The sequence below is a fragment of the Triticum dicoccoides genome, chromosome 7A (assembly GCF_002162155.2).
Source record: "Triticum dicoccoides isolate Atlit2015 ecotype Zavitan chromosome 7A, WEW_v2.0, whole genome shotgun sequence".
NCBI classification, from domain to species: domain Eukaryota; kingdom Viridiplantae; phylum Streptophyta; class Magnoliopsida; order Poales; family Poaceae; genus Triticum; species Triticum dicoccoides.
The window spans coordinates 441537246-441548108 of NC_041392.1; positions in this window are offsets into that span (position 1 = coordinate 441537246).

The following is a 10863-nucleotide window of genomic DNA, read 5'->3' on the forward strand; positions in this document are numbered from 1 at the left end:
CACATGAAGACATGCTCTGTCTCCAATTTCTTAGACTACCTCCTTGCGTTTTTTTTGAGTCTGCATATCTCCTCTGCCTGGACTGAGCTACCTTTAGTCTATCTCGAATCAACTTAACATTCTCTTCTGACTCCTTGATCACATTTGGTCCAAACAACTGACAGTCTCCAACTTCATCCCACATACTCTTGGGGCATCACACATATCGAGACAAAACTCGTATGCATTTTGTCCGAAATCCACTCAGTGGAGTATCCTTATCTTTTCCAGGGGTCAACGGTTCTTACAGGGTACTACCACCCTTAAAATGCACAAATCTTCCATAGACCATATTTCTCATATCCTCAGAATGGCCAAAATTCTTCTTCATAGAGTAACAACTCATAAAATCCATATCAGTACCAACGATGCTAACTTTATTCATTCTCAAGTGATTACAATCTCTCGCTTTTCCATTACATGTCTCAACTCAACACCTCAATATAAAAGAAAATGTTCTCACTTCTACTACTCCATTTCTTTTGTTGCAAACTCAACTATCTAGCACAAGTTTCCTTCTCCTTGGGGCATTCTCTGGCAAAGTGCCCTGCTCCATTACAACTAAAACATATTACTTCTGGCAAGTATCGAGGTTTCCTTTTTGGGCAACTGTTGAGGTAGTGCCCTGACTCCTTGCACCTGTAACAGGTGATATGACTCAGATCCTTCCTGGAATCCAATCTGCTTCTCTTCCTGGACCGTTCCATGCCTATCATGGCTTCTATTTCTTGTGGGTCCTACTCTACTTCCTCTGTCGGGAATTCTACTAGATCCCCATTCATGCAATTCTGGGAGATGTGTCCTTCTTCCCCACATGAATAGCATGCCTTGGTGCAGGGTTTAATTGGTTCTTCTTTGGGTGTGTTCCCCACCTCTTCCTTCATCACAGTTTCTTCTAAAATTTCCATGAGGGCTCCTTTCATTACTTCTTTCTTCTGTTGGATGGTTCGTTGTACCATGGGGTAAATGTGACACTGAGTAGGATAGTGGGTAGTCCCTTCACACAAGAAACAAGTAATCTGCCTAGTTGGGCATTCTTCAACCGGGTGACTTCCTTCACAATTAGGGCATTCATCCTTGTGTTCTTTATGGTTGTGTCCGATTTCTCCACAAATCTTGCATGCACAAGGTTTCTTCATATCCTTTCCATAAGGCTTCAACTTCTGGGACACAAGCCGAGACTTTGGCAGAGTCAACTTAAATTCTTTCCAAGTGGTTACTCCTTGCCACCCATTGATGGTTTGGTACATTCTCCACCAAGTAGCAGCACCTCTTTCAAAGCACTGAAGAGCATGCTGGGTCATATCCTTTCCGACTATAGGGTTATTCTCCATGTGATCCTCCATGTTCTGAATCCATCGGTCCATCTCCAACTGACTCATCGGTCCAGAAAATACAAGCTCATCTTCATTCATCCTCTATTGGGTCCATGGGTTTGGGGTGCGATAAGAGAGATAGAGAGGGATACACACAATACAAACAAAGTTTTGAAAAGACAGATTTTATTTTGTGGCCGTCAGGAAAAACATCAAACAAATGACAGCTCACAAACGTCGCATCTAACGTAGGTATATAACAGGGGTTTGGTCTTCTAAAGGTCAATAAATCTTCAATGTCACCACACTCTTCCACTTTTGTTCATGCCCCCAATGGCTTCTTCCGATCATGCTTGTCTTTCTCAAGTTCTTTTGCCAGATCAACTCTGTTGACGCGAAGTCTCTCGTGATGTCCTTTAATATTCTGGACTTGCGTTCCAAACTTCTGGTTTCAACATCCTTCACATGAACCATGGTCTAGTTCCTGACGAATCTCCAGTTTTCTCGAGGTTTTGCTCCTCCAGCTTGGCTACTTTCAGCTTATGGGTCCCGTGTTCTTCATGAACTGCTTTCTTGTCAAATGTGGCTTCTTGTAGGTCCATCTTAACTTCTTGATGTACTACTCCAGATCCTGGTGATACTCCGGCTAAGGTTAAAACTTCACCTCCTGCTGATAGATGCTCCATCAGCCTTCTACCATCCAATCCATTCTGAAGAAATGCATCCTTAACTCAGCATGGTGACAATAGCATAAACGGGCGATGACATCACAGATAACCATGTTTCTGCTCTTGTCATTCCCATGAGCTATCATTCCATAGTTGATATCTCCTGCCTTAGGGTTTTCTTTGACAAAACTTCAAGTTCGCATGCTCCTTGTTTCAGTATTTCACCGATACACCTTGATCTCGGTTATTTGACAACTTCCATAGTCTGCCAAGTTCCATAAGGGTAGCCTCCCTATGTCTTACTAATCTAGAAATTCTTCAAAGCCTTCAAATTCTACTTGTCTTCGGTCTTCAACCGTTGTAGTTTCCATTATTCAGATGCACGAAAAATACTCTTCATTCCGAAGTGGTCTTAGTTGTCCGATATCTTGTACTTCTTGGAGTGGTCTCATCAGTCGAATCTTTGTGTGGTTAAAAGGGGAAAGGGGTATGGTCTCACTAAAGGGAACTTTTGAATATGCTCGGAAGAGAAGAGAGGTAAAAGATCTTTTTGAAAGGGAAAGTTGTAGAGAAAAATCTTTGCTATGGGCTTGCCAGTTTCTAGGGTCACGTCCTACAGTCAACATGTGCTCTGATACCATCTTGTAGCGACCCGACCCGAATGGATCAAGTCTCTATGCTTAAGTGTCATCCCTGGATCGGTATGCTGACACACACAGTACTCGAGGATTTATAACAGAGGTAAATCACATGTATAAGTAACGTAAATGCTATTACCTCAATCCAAATAGCGGAAGTAACAAGGTTGTGGATTCCCATCAACACCAACGGCAAAGTTGAGTGTAGAAATCATAACCCTAACGTATCACTTACTCGTCGTAAGAAATCCTGCAACATGAGACGTTGCAGCCAAAAAGGGTCAGTACATTGAATGTACTGGCAAATTCACACCATAGAGAATGATGAATAAAGGCTATCACTACATGCATATTTGGCTGGTGGAAAAGCTCTATGGTTATAAGTTTTTTGCGAAAAGCCAATTTTTCCCTACTACAAAGGAATAAATTTTATTTAACTATAATGGTGGTTGTTAATCATTGAGAATGGTTGACAACATTCTCAATCCCAATTAAGTAACATCATTAAACCCAACAAAATTATTTAAAGTCACATGATGAGATTCACATGATAATCCAAGTACTAGATACTCAAAACGTCCATAACCGGGGACACGGCTAATCATGATTAATTTATACACTCTGCAGAGGTTTGCGCACTTTTCCCCACAAGACTCGATCTCCTCCATTGGATTTCTCGCACTACATGGTGTTTGAGAAACGGATGACCGAGACATAGTCTTTCAGAAGCGTTTGCACCTTACGATGGGTAGACCGTACCACCTACAACCCCTACATGTGCTAGTCTACCACTGTAAGAGTTCACACGACTTAATCAACTATGCTAGAGCCCATAATAGCTTGTGGCTGCACACGGAAGTTTGTAACATGAATAATCTTATGATCCCTTTGAGCCTGGGTGGCGGACCGTAGGATGATCAGTCCGCCACCCAGGCTCAAAGGGATCATAAGATTATTCATGCTAGAAACTTCCGTGTGCAGCCACAAGCTATTATGGGCTCTAGCATAGTTGATTAAGTCGTGTGAACTCTTACAGTGGTAGACTAGCACATGTAGGGGTTGTAGGTGGTACGGTCTACCCATCGTAAGGTGCAAACGCTTCTGAAAGACTATGTCTCGGTCATTCGTTTCTCAAACACCATGTAGTGCGAGAAATCCAATGGAGGAGATCGAGTCTTGTGGGGAAAAGTGCGCAAACCTCTGCAGAGTGTATAAACTAATCATGATTAGCCGTGTCCCCGGTTATGGACGTTTTGAGTATCTAGTACTTAGATTATCATGTGAATCTCATCATGTGACTTTAAATAATTTTGTTGGGTTTAATGATGTTACTTAATTGGGATTGAGAATGTTGTTAACCATTCTCAATGATTAACAACCACCATGATAGTTAAATAAAATTTATTCCTTTGTAGTAGGGAAAAATTGGCTTTTCGCAAAAACCTTATAACCATAGAGCTTTTCCACCAGCCAAATATGCATGTAGTGATAGCCTTTATTCATCATTCTCTATGGTGTGAATTTGCCAGTACATTCAATGTACTGAACCTTTGTGGCTGCAACATCTCATGTTGCAAGATTTCTTACGACGAGTAAGTGATACGTTAGGGTTACGATTTCTACACTCAACTTTGCCGTTGGTGTTGATGGGAATCCACAACCTTGTTACTTCCGCTATTTGGATTGAGGTAATAGTATTTACGTTACTTATACATGTGATTTACCTCTGTTATAAATTCTCGAGTACTATGTGTGTCAGCATACCGATCCAGGGATGACACTTAAGCACAGAGACTTGATCCATTCGGGCCGGGTCACTACAAAGAACTTGCTAGGGCTAGAGAGAATGAAATTATTGAATCTGATAATATTGCTGAAAGTGATGATGAAGATTCTCCACCTAGATATGAATTACCTGTTGTACCTGAGGGTTATGTTATGGATGAAGAAACTGCTAGAGACTTTCTTGCCTGCAATGATAGAAGCGATCTTAATAAATTATTAGCTAAGCTGAAAGAAAAATCTCTGAATGCTAGAAATGAAATATGATCCTGCTTATGCTACTTCACCTATCTTTATTACTGATAAGGATTATGATTTCTCTGTAGATCCTGAGTTAATTACTTTGGTTGAATCTGATCCTTTTTATGGCTATGAATCTGAAACTGTGGTGGCACATCTTACTCAATTAAATGATATAGCCACCCTCTTTACTCATGATGAGAAAACTCGCTATTACTTTATCCTTAAGTTGTTTCCGTTCTCATTAAAGGGTGATCTAAAACATGGTTTAATTCTCTTGATCCTGGTTGTGTGCGTAGTCCCCATGATATGATTTATTACATCTCTGCTAAATATTTCCCTGCTCATAAGAAACAAGCTGCCTTAAGGGAAATATATAATTTTGTGCAAATTGAAGAAGAGAGTCTCCCACAAGCTTGGGGGAGGCTTCTCCGATTACTTAATGCTTTGCCTGATCATCCTCTCAAGAAAAATGAAATACTTGATATCTTTTATAATGGACTAACCGATGCTTCTAGAGACCACCTGGATAGTTGTGCTGGTTGTGTTTTCAGGGAAAGAACTGTTGATCAATCTGAATTGATATTGAATAATATGTTGACTAATGAAAATAATTGGACACTTCCTGAACCAACTCCTAAGCCAACTCCAAAGAAAAGGGGTATTCTATTTCTCAGTCCTGAAGATATGCAAGAGGCAAAGAAATCTATGAAAGAAAAAGGTATTAAAGCTGAAGATGTTAAGAATTTACCACCTATTGAAGAAATACATGGTCTTAATTTGTTGCCTGTTGAAGAAATACATGGTCTTGATAACCCGACACAGGTAGTAAAGGTAAATTCTCTCTATAGATTCGATAAATGTGAAATCCCATTTACTAAGTTTGCTAGCCCATGCTTGGATGAGTTTGATGACTTTATGGTTAAACAAGAAAACTTAAATGCTTATGTTGGTAGACAATTGAAACACAATGCTGATATGCTTGAACACTTGGGTGATTATATGGCTAATGTTAAAGGTGAACTTAAACTTATTAGTAAACATGCTTCTATGGTTACCACTCAAATAGAACAAGTACTTAAAGCTCAGAATGATTTGCTCAATGAATTAAATAATAAGAGGAATGATAATGCTGTTAGAGTTATGACTAGAGGTGGTAAAATGCCTCAGGAACCCTTGTATCCTGAAGGCCACCCTAAGAGAATTGAGCAAGATTCTCAGAGAGCTAATGTAGATGTACCTAGTCCTTCTAAAAGGAAGAAAAAGAAAAATGATAGGACTTTGCATGATTCTAGTGAACCTGTTATTGACACACCTGAGAATCCCAATGATATTTCTATTTCTGATGCTGAAACACAATCTGGTAATGAACATGAACCTAGTGATAATGTTAATGATGATGTTCATACTGATGCTCAACCTAGCAATGATAATGATGTAGAGACGGAACCTGTTGTTGATCTTGATAACCCACAATCAAAGAATCAACCTTATGAAAGAGAGACTTTGTTGCTAGGAAGCACGGTAAAGAAAGAGAACCCTGGGTTCAGAAACCCATGCCTTTTCCTCCTAAACTATCCAAGAAAAAGGATGATGAGGATTTTGAGCGCTTTGCTGAAATGATTAGACCTATCTTTTTGTGTATGTGTTTGACTGATATGCTTAAAATGAATCCTTACGCCAAGTACATGAAAGATATTGTTACTAATAAAAGAAAGATACCGGAAGCTAAAATTTCCACCATGCTTGCTAATTATACTTTTAAGGGTGGAAGACCAAAGAAACTTGGAGATCCAGGAGTACCAACTATACCATGCTCCATTAAAAGAAACTATGTTAAAACTGCTTTATGTGATCTTGGAGCCGGTGTTAGTGTTATGCCTCTCTCTTTATATCGTAGACTTGATTTGAATAAGTTGACACCTACTGAAATATATTTGCAAATGGCTGACAAATCAACTGCTATATCTGTCGGTATTTGTGAGGATGTGCCTGTTGTGGTTACAAGTGTTACTATTTTAATGGAATTTGTTATTCTTCATATTCCCAAGGACGATAGTATGTCTATTATTCTTGGAAGACCCTTTTTGAATACCGCAAGGGCTATTATTGATTGCACCAAAGGCAATGTCACTTTTCATGTTAATGGTAATGAGCACACGGTACACTTCCCGAGGAAACAACCTCAAGTCCACAATATCAATTCTATTGGAAAAGTTTCAACAATCACTATTGGAGGTTTTGAATTTCCTCTTCCTACTCTCAAGAAGAAATATGATATTCTCATTGTTGGGGATGTGCATATCCCCATTGAGGTAACCTAGTGTTATTCGAAAATTCTCCGGTTTCATGTTATTCGAAATGAGTTTGTTAACAAGACCTGATCAACCTTGTTAGTGGATTCCTTTTGATGAGCATGAGATGGATGAAGTTAGAAAGCACAACTCTCTGTACCCTCTTTTTACTTTCTGTTATTTATATTAAATAAAGCAAAATTAATATTTTCTGTTTGTTTTCTGAATTATCCATGCAATAAAAAATACCCCGAAAATAAAAGTTCTCCAAATGCCCTGAAAATTAAATATGATTTTTTCTAGAATATTTGAGAATATATGGCACTGAGGACACATCAAGGTGAGCTAGCACCTGGCCACGAGGGTCCAGGGTGCGCCCCCTGCCTCGTGGGCCCCTGGTGGCCCCCCTCCACTTATTCCAGCCACCACACACTCCTTCCTCCCAAAAAAATCACCAACCAGCTCAAGCACGAGTTCTAGCTCATTTTGCTACGATTTTCGATCTCCTAGCTCAAAGCTCCACTCACAAAACTGCTTTGGAGGATTGTTCTTCGGTATGTGACTCCTCCAATGGTCCAACTAGTTTTTTGTTATAGTGCTTTATTTATTGCAAATTTTTGCTGCTTAGGTGACCCTATTCTTGAGCTTGCATGTCAACATAATATGGTCCCAAGTAGTTTTAATGCATGATATTGCCTCTAGGCACTTGTAGGAGTAGTTGTTATCAATATTGTTGAGTTCCATTCACTTTTATTTTGAGTTACTAAAATTTTCAGAAAATGATGAAGATATTTTTGAGGGGTTCTTCGAGCCAAACATCGAAGGATAAGCAAAGTGAAGAATACGAGAGGCCCAAATATAATCTCCCTCGCACCGTGGAGGTTCGGCCTTGTGATTGGCCTTGTGATGATTTCTTGAGAGCAGCCGGGATTTATGATGATTTCTATGAGTTGGCTGAGAATGCAGGCCTCACCGACTTCCTCCGCGACCAACGCGAACAGTATCTCGTACTCACTAATAATTTTGTGCAAAATTTTCATTTCCATGCTAGGAGATCACCACCTTCGGTGGATTTCTATTTATATGATGAGTATAATGAGATGTCCCTCTATGAATTTTGTGAGGTCTGCAAGTTTCCCTTTTCAAGCAGCCTAGAGGAACCACATCATAACGATGTGGAGGGGTTTATTGATACAATTGTTGAAGGGGAAACGAGGAAGGTTTCCGATGCAAGAATTACCAGCATACATTTTCCTGTTCTATGTTACTTTGCAATATTTGCTAGTAGATGCTTAATTGGTCGCGGAAACTGTGGCAACATTAGTGCCCCTGATATTGTTATTTTGTGCCATGCCTTGTTCCGTGATGACACATTTAGTCTGGGCGCTATTGTTGCAAAGCGGTTAAATCTTAACCGTACGAAGGGCCCCATCTTGGGAGGTATCTTCGCCTCGCGCCTCGCTGCACATTTTAACATACCTATTAGGCATTATGAGAAAGAAGAAAAGTTGATGCCTCCTGTTTTTCTAGACTATAAGAGTATGGTAGCACATGATTTATCATTAAGAATAAGGAAAAGATGCTTAAGTACAAGCTGATATTTGATAAAAATCACCCTGAGACTATTACTTTGCCTGCTCCTTCCTTGTTTGACTTATCTGCAGGCAAGTACCTTGTTCCGCCGGAGGCCATTCACGCCTACCAAAACCCCACACCAGCTATAGAGCCAGAGCCGGAACCACAATTTGATCCTCACCGGTAATCTGTTTATCTGTGGAATCCGGAAGAGATCGCTAATCAGTGGCACCAGGAGGATCCTTCTCAGTACGACCCCAACTATAACTTTGGATATCCGCCAGGCCAGCCGTGGCCATAGACCAACTTAGGCCAAAAGCCTAAGCTTGGGGGAGTACGTATTTCTCACCGACATTACATTCATGTTCACACACTCATGCTAGTTGTCGGTGCTCGTACTTTTTCATTGTAATATCCATGCTAGTTTATTTTCCTTTTTAAGCTTTCTTCTTGTGTGTCTGAAAAGCCTTAAGAAAAACCAGAAAAAATTAGTTGTAGCTTTTAGTTAGTTTACTTACCATGCCTGTAGTAGTAGTAATTAAAAGAAAACCCAAAAAGATTTCTCGTTCTTCTTTTGCTTGTTGGGAGCTTTCCCGTGTAAATAGTTTTGCTTCTTTTCTTTCCTTTGGGGGTCGAGAGGAGAAGACCATAATGAAAATGTTGAGTGGCTCTCATATGCATTATTGTTGATCTAACAAAGAGCCCATATTACCTTGTCTTCTCTCTTGAATTAAATGCTTGCAGATTCCAGCTTAGTCCAATGCATGTGCACTATTATTATTGTCCACACTATTCGGTCGTGCAAGTGAAAGGAAATAATGATGATATATGATGAACTGATTGAGATGAGAAAAGCTGGTATGAACTCGACCTCTCTTGTTTTTGTAAATATGATTAGTCCATCGTTCCTGATTCATCCTATTATGGAAGAAACATGTTTGCAATAACAATTAGAGATTGTAGTTGCTTATGCCATGCTTAATTAGCTAGGAGTTTACAATGGTTTACCTTGCGTGCCAACATGCTATTAAAATGGTTGTGATGTGGTATGATAGGGTGGTATCCTCCTTTGAACGATTCGAGTGGCCTGACTTGGCACATGTTCACGCATGTAGTTGAAACAAAATCAACATAGCCTCCACGATATTTATGTTCATGGTGCATTATATCCTACTCATGCTTGCATTCGGTGTTGATTAATTTTAATGCATGTTCATGATTGTTGTCGCTCTCTAGCTGGTTGCTTCCCAGTCTTTTTCTAGCCTTCACTTGTACTAAGCGGGAATACTGATTGTGCATCCAACTCCATAAACCCCAAAGTTGTTCCATATGAGTCCACCATACCTACCTATATACGTTATCTACCTACCATTCCAAGTAAATTTGTATGTGCCAAACTCTAAACCTTCATATAAACATTATGTTTTGTATGCTCGAATAGCTCATGTATCAACTAGGGTTGTCTGTATCCTCCATGCTAGGCGGGTTATTCTCAAGAGGAGTGCACTCCGCTCCTCACTCACGAGAAAATGGCTGGTCACCGGGATGCCCAGTCCCATGCTTTAAGCAAATCAAATCAAAATAATTGCAAACAAAACTCCCCCAGGATTGTTGTTAGTTGGAGGCACCCATTGTTTTGGGCAAGCCATGAATTGATGCTTGTTGGTGGTGGGGGATTATAAACTTTACCATTCTGCATGGGAACCGCCTATAATGTGTGTAGCATGGAAGGTATCGAGATCTCTCGGTTGTTATGTTGACAATGAAAGTATACCGCTCAAAATATTATTAATATCTATTTCAAAACCGAGCTCTGGCACCTCTACAAATCCCTGCTTCCCTCTATGAAGGGCCTATCCATTTACTTTTATGTTGAGTCATCATCCTCTTATTAAAAAGCACCAGTTGGAGAGCACCACTGTCATTTGCATCCATTACTGTTAGTTTACATTGAGTATGACTGTGGCTGGATCTCTTTTACCATGAATTAAAATGTCTAGTAAGTCCTTGATCTTTAAAGGTGCTCTGCACTTATGTTTTGCGGTCTCAGAAAGGGCTAGCGAGATACCATCTTGTTATATCATATCATGATTGTTTTGAGAAAGTGTTGTCATCCGAGATTTGTTATTATTGCTCGCTAGCTGATTATGCCATTGATATGAGTAAACATGAGACCTAAATGTTATTGTGAATATGATTAGTTCATAATCTTTACTGAAAACTTGAATACTGGCTTTACATATTTACAACAACAAGAGCAAACAGATTTTGTAAAGGGTTTTCTTTATCACTTTCAGTTTATGAACTGAAT